Source organism: Sciurus carolinensis, chromosome 6 (assembly GCF_902686445.1).
Source record: "Sciurus carolinensis chromosome 6, mSciCar1.2, whole genome shotgun sequence".
Taxonomy (NCBI): Eukaryota; Metazoa; Chordata; class Mammalia; order Rodentia; family Sciuridae; genus Sciurus; species Sciurus carolinensis.
The window spans coordinates 103,219,098-103,228,454 of record NC_062218.1 but is presented as its reverse complement, the minus strand read 5'-3'; the positions used below and the strand labels follow the sequence as shown (position 1 = coordinate 103,228,454).

At 41.8% G+C, this 9,357-nt stretch overlaps 1 pseudogene; it reads left to right on the top strand.

The window, feature by feature from the left end:
- The first annotated feature begins 587 nt into the window (after positions 1-587).
- On the top strand, positions 588-2,056 carry LOC124987454 (keratin, type II cytoskeletal 8-like; annotated as a pseudogene).
- Positions 2,057-9,357: the final 7,301 nt, after the last annotated feature.

The window sequence follows — 9,357 nt, the reverse complement described above, 5'->3', positions numbered from 1 at the left end:
ATCACCCCAAATCAATCTTCCAAATATATCCATTAGATTTTGTTGTATTTATTCATTTTTCGCCTATTAATTTATTATGTTCCTATCATTTACCAGGCCCTATGATTTCTAATTAATTATACATATACTTATATAATTACATATATAATTTTAAAATCTGGAATGGATATGATTATGTACAGTTTTATGTCCTCCCTCACTAAAATTGAAACCTTACAGGATCAGCCTTTGGAAACACTTTTTAAGGAGTGCATAATAATGTATCAATTAAGTGACTATACAATAATTGATTAATTATTGCCATTTATTATTCTCCTCCTGATGGTATTTAGGTTGTCATTTAAAGTTCTTTTCATATATATTATTGTAGTCTTTGCATATTGCCATAGGATAGCTCTACAGGAGTAGTCCAACTGGACAAATGGACTTGGGCGTTTATAAAGCTTTTGAGCGCTTTCAAATAGGACGGCTGTTTGCTATAGTAATGTATGAGCATAACATTCTCTTAAAACCTATTTTGAGACTATTAGAAGCAGCTGCTGGGCTCCTTCTTGAGTTTTGTCTTCAGCCCTTCTGCCTTCAGTCCAGCCTCCATTATGTCCATCAGGGTGGCCCAGAAGTCCTACAAGATGTCCACCTCTGGCTCTGGTGCGTTTAGCAGTCGCTCATACATGAGTGGGCTCAGTGCCCACATCAGTTCCTCCAGCTTCTTCCAGGTGGGCAGCAGCGGCAGATTCAGGGGAAGCCTGGGCTCCAGCATGAGTCTAAACAGCAGTTATGGTGGGAGTGGGGGTGTGGTGGGCATCACAGCAGTCACCATAGACCAGAGCCTGCTGAGCCCCCTCAAGTTGGAGGTGGACCCCAACATCTAGACTTCGCAGACTCAGGAGAAGGAGCAGATCAAGACCCTCAACAACAAGTTTGTTTCCTTCATTGACAAGGTGCGATTCCTGGAGCAGCAGAACAAAATCTGGGGACCAAATGGAGCCTCCTCCAGCAGCAGAAGACTGCTCGCAGCAACATGGACATGTTAGAGAGTTCCATCAACAATCTTCAGCGGCAGCTGGAGTCACTGGGCCAGGAGAAGCTGAAGCTGGAGGCGGAACTGGACGACATGCAGGGGCTGGTGGAGGACTTCAAGAATAAGTGTGAGGATGAGATCAATAAGCGTACAGAGAAGGAGAATGAATTTGTCCTCATCAAGAAGGATATGGGTGAAGCTTACATGAACAAGGTAGAGCTGGAGTCTCACCTGGAAGGATTGACTGATGAGATCAACTTCCTCAGGCAGCTGTATGAAGAGGAGATCCGTGAGCTGCAGTCCCAGATTTCCCACACGTCCGTGGTGCTGTCCATAGACAACAGCCACTCCTTGGACATGGATGGTATCATGGCTGAGGTCTGCGCCCAGTACAAGGAGATTGCCAACTGCTGCCGGGCCGAGGCTGAGAGCATGTACCAGATTATGAGGAGCTGCAGACACTGGCTGGGAGCCCGGGGATGACTGCGCCTCACCAAGACCCTGATCTCTGAGATGAACCGCAAAATCAGCTACCTCCAGGCAGAGATCCAGGCCCTCAAAGGCCAGAGGGCATCCCTGGAGGCTGCCATTGCTGATACTGAGCAGTGTGGGGAGTTGACAATTAAGGATGCCAACAAGAAGGTGGCTGAGCTGGAGGCGGTCCTGCAGCGGCCAAGCAGGATATGATGCAGCAGTTGCACAAGCACCAGGGCTCGTGAACGTCAAACTGGCCCTGAACATCGAGATCACTGCCTAACGCAAGCTGCTGGAGGGCGAGGAGAGCTGACTGGAGACTGGGATGCAGAAAATGTGTATCCACAGGAAGACAACAGTGGCTACTCAGGAGGGCTGAGCATGTCCTACTGGGGCCTCTCCAGCCCTGGCCTCAGCTACGGCCTGAGCTCCTTCCAGCCCAGCTTTAGCTCTGCTGGGGGCTCTACCTCTTTCAGTCGCACCAAGACTGTGGTTGTGAAGAAGACTGAGACTCACAATGGGAAGCTGCTGTCTGAGTCCTCTGATGTCCTGCCCAAGTGAACAGCCTCGGAGTTACTCCTAGTCTCCTGCATCCTGCTGCCCCAGAGCCTCTGGGGGAGGCAGCTGTAAGAGGGGAGTATAGGGAACAAGAGATCCACCGAGGTTCAGCCCTAGCCCTCACCCAACCCTGGGGGCCCCCTGTTTTTCCTGGAGTACCCCCTCTTGCCCATGCCCTCAACCCCAAACCAATTCACTTGTTTTTTTTTCAAAATAAAGTCTCAAGTGGCCCTGTCAAAAAAACAAAACAAAACAAAACAAAAAACCTATTTTGAATATCTACACATAGAATCTTAGATCAAAGATGAAAATGACTCTTCAGAGTAAACTACAGTGGGAGTTCTAGACTTATTAAGTGGTGTCCTTGGGAGCACTGTGGTCTGTGACAGACAACCACACTTGTAAAGTGTGAAGGATTTTTCCTCAGGTTTCCTGAGATACTCTCGTTTAACAGGCATCAAGTTTCAAGGCTGTTTCTCTAGATGGACACTGTATAAGTGTTGCTGATGAATGACTGACTGCACAGAACTGATGGTGATAAAGCCAAACGATGAAGAGAAAAGAAAGGGAAGGACAGAGAGAGAGAAGAGAAGAGAAGAGAAGAATAGAGAAGAGAAGAGATCAGGGGTTCCCTTTATTTTAGCTAGATCTTCTTTGTGGTTGAATACATCTGCTGAATTTACATTGAAAATGAGACATTTTGGATGGATGTGAAAATCTATGTCAGAAAATGCCCCCAACAGAATAAAACATGAATCAGATGATAATAGATGTTATTACTGGAAGGAATGTTTGTCTCTATCTTTTTTTTTAATTTTCTGACTCTCACTCGACCATAGTAAATTTTAATATGTATGTCAGATTTCTTGTAATTTATATAAAATGAAACTCTTTGGGGAAGATAACACCTGAATGTCCACATGATTTCATGCTGCTGTCTCAACTTGGATCTAAAGTTAATGTCAGTTTCTCATACCTTCTCCTAGGGAGATGACAACAGAATAGGCTGATTCAAAATGAATGTACCCCTGTGACTGGTATTTTTGATGGACCTGACTGTATTTCTCCTTTCAGAAATCACCCCCTCTGTGATCACAAGAAAAAAAATAGGTCCATCTTCTAAAATAGAAATAATTTTTGCTTCACTGAGCACTGCTACTTAAAATTGTTTTTATGTTCAAATTCCATTGGTTAATTTTCGTGTCATATCTTATTATGCAAAAATATTCAACAAGCTTTGAATCCTAATGCAATACTGTTCGTTCTTACAGATTTCAGAACCAGACAATGCTTTTAGTTTTTTCTAGCTGTCTGGATTTACTTCTCCAATAATCATTTTTATTTTTATTTTTATTTTTTACCATTTTTACCTTTTGAAGGTTGAGATTTATACCTGGAGGCACTATGAGATACACTGTCAATACACATCAGGAAAGTACATCTCAGGACTAAGGTAACTGGGATAGTAGAGGATGTCAGACAAGTCTGTGAATAACAGTTGAAGGGACCATGGTGTTGCTACTTGGATAACTCCAACATAGGAGAGAGGATAGTAGTGATGACACTTGTCATCCAAATCCTGAAGAGGTCAGATGAAGGAGCGGAACTACTTATGTTGTATAACTCACAAAGGGATCTAACATCAACAAGTGGTTTCAACCCCCAGATATCTTTTAACTCCCTGTAAGTCTAATTTATGATGTTTTCATATCCTGCCTGGATTCATACCACAGTCTCATAACTGGTCCTCCACTTTATTTGTGCTCCCCTCCAATTCATGTTTTCCCCCTGCTTAACTCTTCAATAGCTTCACATCATGTTAGATGAAGTTTTAGAACCTTTGATGACCCACATACCCCTGAACGACCTTGTTCTTCTTCCCTTTCCATCCTGTTTCCCCCTGGCCTGTTAGTCTTTGCCTCAGCGCTGTGGGGTTCTTTGAAGAGGATAGCACTAGGACACCCGTATGATTTCAAGCTGCACTTGTAGCACACAAAGTTCCCTCCAGTGTTGGAAGCTTCAGATACATTGCTCTTTAGCTGGAGCTGCCTTTCCTTGTTCAGGCATCCCTTGGCTGTTCTCCCTGTACTGTCTAACCTTGACTGACCTTTGAGGCTCCATACACTCTCCTCTTCTCCTTAGTCTGGGTCTCTCAGTTATCCATTCTAGAGTTCTTATCCAACTTTTTTCCAGTGCTTCTCTTGTAATCATCTGTACAATGTCTGTTTTCCAGCATCCATGAATACTCTATAGATGAACAGACTATTTCTCTCATCCACTACTGTATTGGAGCACCTAGAATTCATTCACTTAGCCAAGATAATGGATACATAAGGTAAAATGATTATTTAATAAATTTTTATGTGTTGAGTGAGGAGATGATGAATAGAATAAAAGGAAGTTCATTTTTCTCTGCAGCAACTCCAACACTGAAAGTTTTCAGAGCATAAATTAGACTGGCTGTGGAGGGGAAGTTTTCCTCTTTCACTAGAAGTACCCTGCAGACACCTTTTGGTGGGAACATTGCACTGGCATATGAAACACCAAGTGGGATAATTAGACATACCCTTTAGATGCTCTTTCAAGCACAGTGATCTTATGACTTGTGAATTATTTTAAAACTTTTTTTGGGGGGAGAAGTTATGATAATAAAACAATAAAGAAGAGATTGCATTTTTGTCTGAAGATGAATGTTTTGAATGTCTGCCTCTTCGTTTCCTTTGAAATTCAATTTGTGCATGTGAGGATCATGAATGTGAATGAGGATGACAATTACTCACACATTCATTAATTGAATAAATATTTCCTTTGCTGAGGATATAGCAGGGAATACAAAATTAAGTGCTTCCACTAAAAACTCTTCTACTATATGGGAAATAAGCAAAAATATACATGAATAAATGAATAAGAGAAGTGTAATAATAATAGATCACGATGATTGAACAGGGGTATCTTCCTCAGATAATATTAACAGCTAAAACTTAAATAAGAAGGTGATCTTTGAGTCAAGATTTGAATGACGAGAAGGAGAGATGCACAAAGATCTGAAAGAAAGGAAGAAGGGAAGAGTGCACTCAAGGAAGGTACAGGCAGAAACGAGCTCCTCATGCAGGGAGAATGAAAGCCAGCTGTTACAGAGGGAGAAAGGAAAGAGTGGAATGGAGTGATGTTGCAAAGGATGGTGAAACCAGATCAGATGGTGAGGAAGAGTGATGGACTGACATGAGGAGATGGAATTTCATACCAGTGAGACACACACTCTTGGAATTTGAGTAGAGTTACAACCTGACTGTGGTTTGGCTCTCTTATCTTTATTGTGAAAGTTTTTTACACCCCTCTTCTTGCTGCTCACTGCAGTACCTTCTAACTTTCTTCACATATATTTATCTTCTGGGGAGAGTTCTTCTTGTACTACTCAAAGCTATTCCATTTTACCATTTACCATTCTTGCTTCTAGTTATAACTTCTAACTCCACCTGTCCCACCTCATCCATTATTTTGTCTTTACTTCTCTTTGTCTCTTAAATTTTATTTATTTTGCCTTAGAGCATTACATAACCCCTTTATTTCAAAGATAGTGGTCATAGGAGTTTGGAACCTGATTGCAATAGAACAATAAGTTTTTCTTGAAACTTATAAGAGTCATGTTGATTCAGATGAGGACAATTGACTCAAGAGTAGACATTACAGCTCCCAGAACTGCTCATTCCTCCTGTCACAGGAGCTTCCTTCCTGATGGTGGCTCACTATGGGCCTGGGCACACATACCCTATTGACTAGTATCCGTATCAGTCTCTTCCACTGGTATCAGGACCTTGACTATTGTTTCTTGGCCTGTTGAAAGAATCTGCAATGCTCTTAGCCTCCTTGTGGTAGGTTGGTTTGTGTTCCCCTCCACATTCCTTTGTTGAAGTCCTAATCTCTAGTACCTCAGAATGTGACTCTATTTGGAGACTGGGTCCTTAAAGAGGTAATTAAGTTGAAACGAGGTCATTAGCATGGAGCATAACTCAGTATGAGAATGGAAGCCTTGGACTCAGACACAGATGTGAACATGAAGGCAGCCATCTACACTACAGGGAGAGAGGGCCAAAAGAAACCAGTCCCACTGACATCTCGATCTTGAACTTCCAGCCTCCAGAACTGTGAGACATGAATGTCTGTTGTCTAAGCCGCCCAGCATGTAGTCCTTTGTTTTGGCAGCCCCGGCAAACCCACACAACCCCTCGGCCTCTTCCATGCCTTGGTCATTTATTTTTTCAGAGTTGTGTGGTTCCTCAGTAAGGCATTGGTCACTCGACCAAACACCATCATGGCCAGTAGTGTTCCTCTTCCATTACCCTGATCCAGGGACAAATTAGCGTTCAATATGTATTCACATTGCAGGATTATGATCCAGAAGACTCGAAGTGATCACTTGTGGGGAATTTGCTCAGACCTCCAAAAAAACATTTGGCTTTCTTCGAGTAGCCAGATGGTCTCCAGTTTCCAGCAGTCACTGCCTCAGGGGTACTGACCTCAGTTCGACCTTGGAGCACTCCACTATTTTCTTTACAAACACAGGCTTGAACTTTCTCCAAGCTCTAAAAACACCCATTTACAAATATTGATGTCCTTAGTGTGACAATCAACCCAGAGCTTTTCACACCTGACAATGTCCTCCAAAACAGCCAAAGTCAGCCCAAGCAAACTTGTGACCAAGCAGCATGGAACAAAAGTGCGCAGGCTGTGTTCTCTGATCTGCAAACAAAAGCAAGGAACAGAGTGCGCAGGCTGTGTTCTCTGATCTGCACATGCTTCAAGTGGAAGCCACTCCCAAAGTCACGGGCCCAGCCAATCCCATATCCTCATTAAAACCTTATGGAAATACAAGACTTTCCTGTGCTATATATCCTTTTTGTCTGCACCATGGGTCTAAGATACAGCAGTTTTCCCATGTTATAGATAAGTAAATGGGAGTTAAGATGGCTTATTTGTCTCATCAGAGTCACAAGAAGTGAAAAGTAGTGTTAGGTTCATGTGCTAAGGTTTGTGTGCTACTAACATCTAGCCTTTCATATTTCTTCCAGAACAGTTGTGAATCTTGCCGTATTTCTTCAGTCTTCAATCATCTTTCACTTCTCTGAACTTTTCTATCAAACACTGGCACTCAGGAAGTGCTTGATGGTGGCCCATATGGTTTGTGCTCCATTCAAGGTGTGTTTGTCTGATGTCTCCAGTTACATTATAACTCTTCCGTGATAGAAACAGTACTTAGAGCTATGCTACGTTGGCTCCTATAGAGTCTTGCATTCAGTGAAGACCCAGTGTTGTTGATTTCCTAGGAATTTTGGGGGATTCTCCTTTGGAATGTCTCATAAAAACAAATACCAAGTAAGAGATCATTTGGTGGAAATTTGGGAGGAGGCAGTGCAATGGAGATATAAGAGTTGCAGTCTAGGTCTGGGGTTGTGGCTCAGTGGTAGAGCACTTGCCTTACATGTGTGACACACTGGGTACAATTCTCAGCACCACATATAAATAAATGAATAAAATAAAGGTACAGGGCTGGGACTGTAGCTCAGTGGCAGAGCACTTGCCTAGCATGTGTGAGGCACTGAGTTTGATCCTTAGCACCACATAGAAATGAACAAATAAAATAAAGTCTTGCTGTATGACTACAAAAAATTTAAAATAATAAAATAAAATAAAGGTACATCAACAACTAAAATATATATCATATACATATATATACATATTTTTTAAGAGTTGCGGTCTAATGCTCAGAATCTCACAATTTTAGTCTCAGCTCTTAATTCTTGCTGGTTTTTTGGCCCTAGATGAACTACTTGAGCCCTTCTGAGCCTCGGTTTCCTCATCTGTAAAATGAGAATGGCATACCTCAATGACTTGCTGTGAGAACTGAAGATGAGACCAGACATAAAGATGCTTCAAAAACTAAAGTCCTATTTGCATACAAGAGATTATATATTTTAGCCCTAGTAGTTTTAGTATTTGATATTGATTTGCAATGAACAACGTCTCTGTGTGATTTCATTTTCTCCATTAGAAAAGGATGGAGTGGTCTGCAAGTTTCTTCTTACTTTAACACTCTGAATCTCCTTGTGGTGCTGGTGAGAATGTGCGGGGGTAGCTGCAGTGGCTGTGTAGGCCAGACCTTCTAAAGTGAGAACCAAATCCTTATATTCAAAGGGCTTCTCACTCACATCCTACTTGCCAGGGAACAGGATCACATCTCCTGTGGGGGCTGTTTGTATCTTTGGGGAAGGGGTGGTGTGATCATATGAAATGTGTTGCTACCAGTGCAGATGGAGAAATGCCATTCTCCATGAGTTTATGGTTTTAGTGATTGTCTCTTCTGCCTGGCTCATACAGCCCACAATTATATGTTTATATCTTTGAACTCTTATTCCAAAAAGGAAAAAAAATCTGAAGATGTATGTGAGACGTCTCTTTCAAAATGCTTTCTTTTTTCCAGACACCTTCCTCATACCTAAAAACACAATTTCCAACACAATTTCCTTGACATTCTTTCTTCTCTGACAAAGGAAGTGTGAATGAGGGCCTGTTTAACAGTGGTAGAAATGGAACAAACATATATTCACAAACTGATAGCTAAAGCAGTTCTATTTAACATCAAATAGAAGCTAAAGTGCTAAAAGAGTCTAATGATTTCCCCATCGATGGCAATGGGTATAATCATGGAGGTGTTTGTGACTCTGTATTCCTTGACCTTGCTGCAAAGTATGCCACATGGTTGCTGAGGTTTGGCTTCTTCTCCAGGAAAGATGGCCTTTTTAAAAAAATGGTTTTTACATTAATTACTGAAGGTTTGTTTTTTTCAGAGAAAATGGTTCTTAAATAATTTTAAAAGCTAAAGAAAAAGGTTAAAAGAGTTGGCTTGAGACCATGGCACTCATAAGTGCAAGTTGTTCTTCTCTGAATTCTCTTTTGAAATACCAATTATGTGATTTCTTGCACCCAAATTGCAATGACTTGAAAACACCTTGGGGTTGGGCAGGGTGGCACACACCTGTTAATTCCTGATACTTGGGAGGCTGAGGTAGGAGGATAGAAAGTTTGAGGTAAACCTGGCAACTTAGCAGAATGCTGTCTCAAGAACAAGTAAAAAGGGCTGGGACTGTAGCTTAGTGGTAGAGCACTTGTCTATCATGCATGAGACCCTGCCCTGGGTTCAATGTTCAGTACTTAAAAAAAAAAAAATCCATGAAAAAGACTTGATATTCCTTGGCCTGGATTCTGACATCTTCTATAATTTTCCTCCGACCTAGTACCTTTATCAT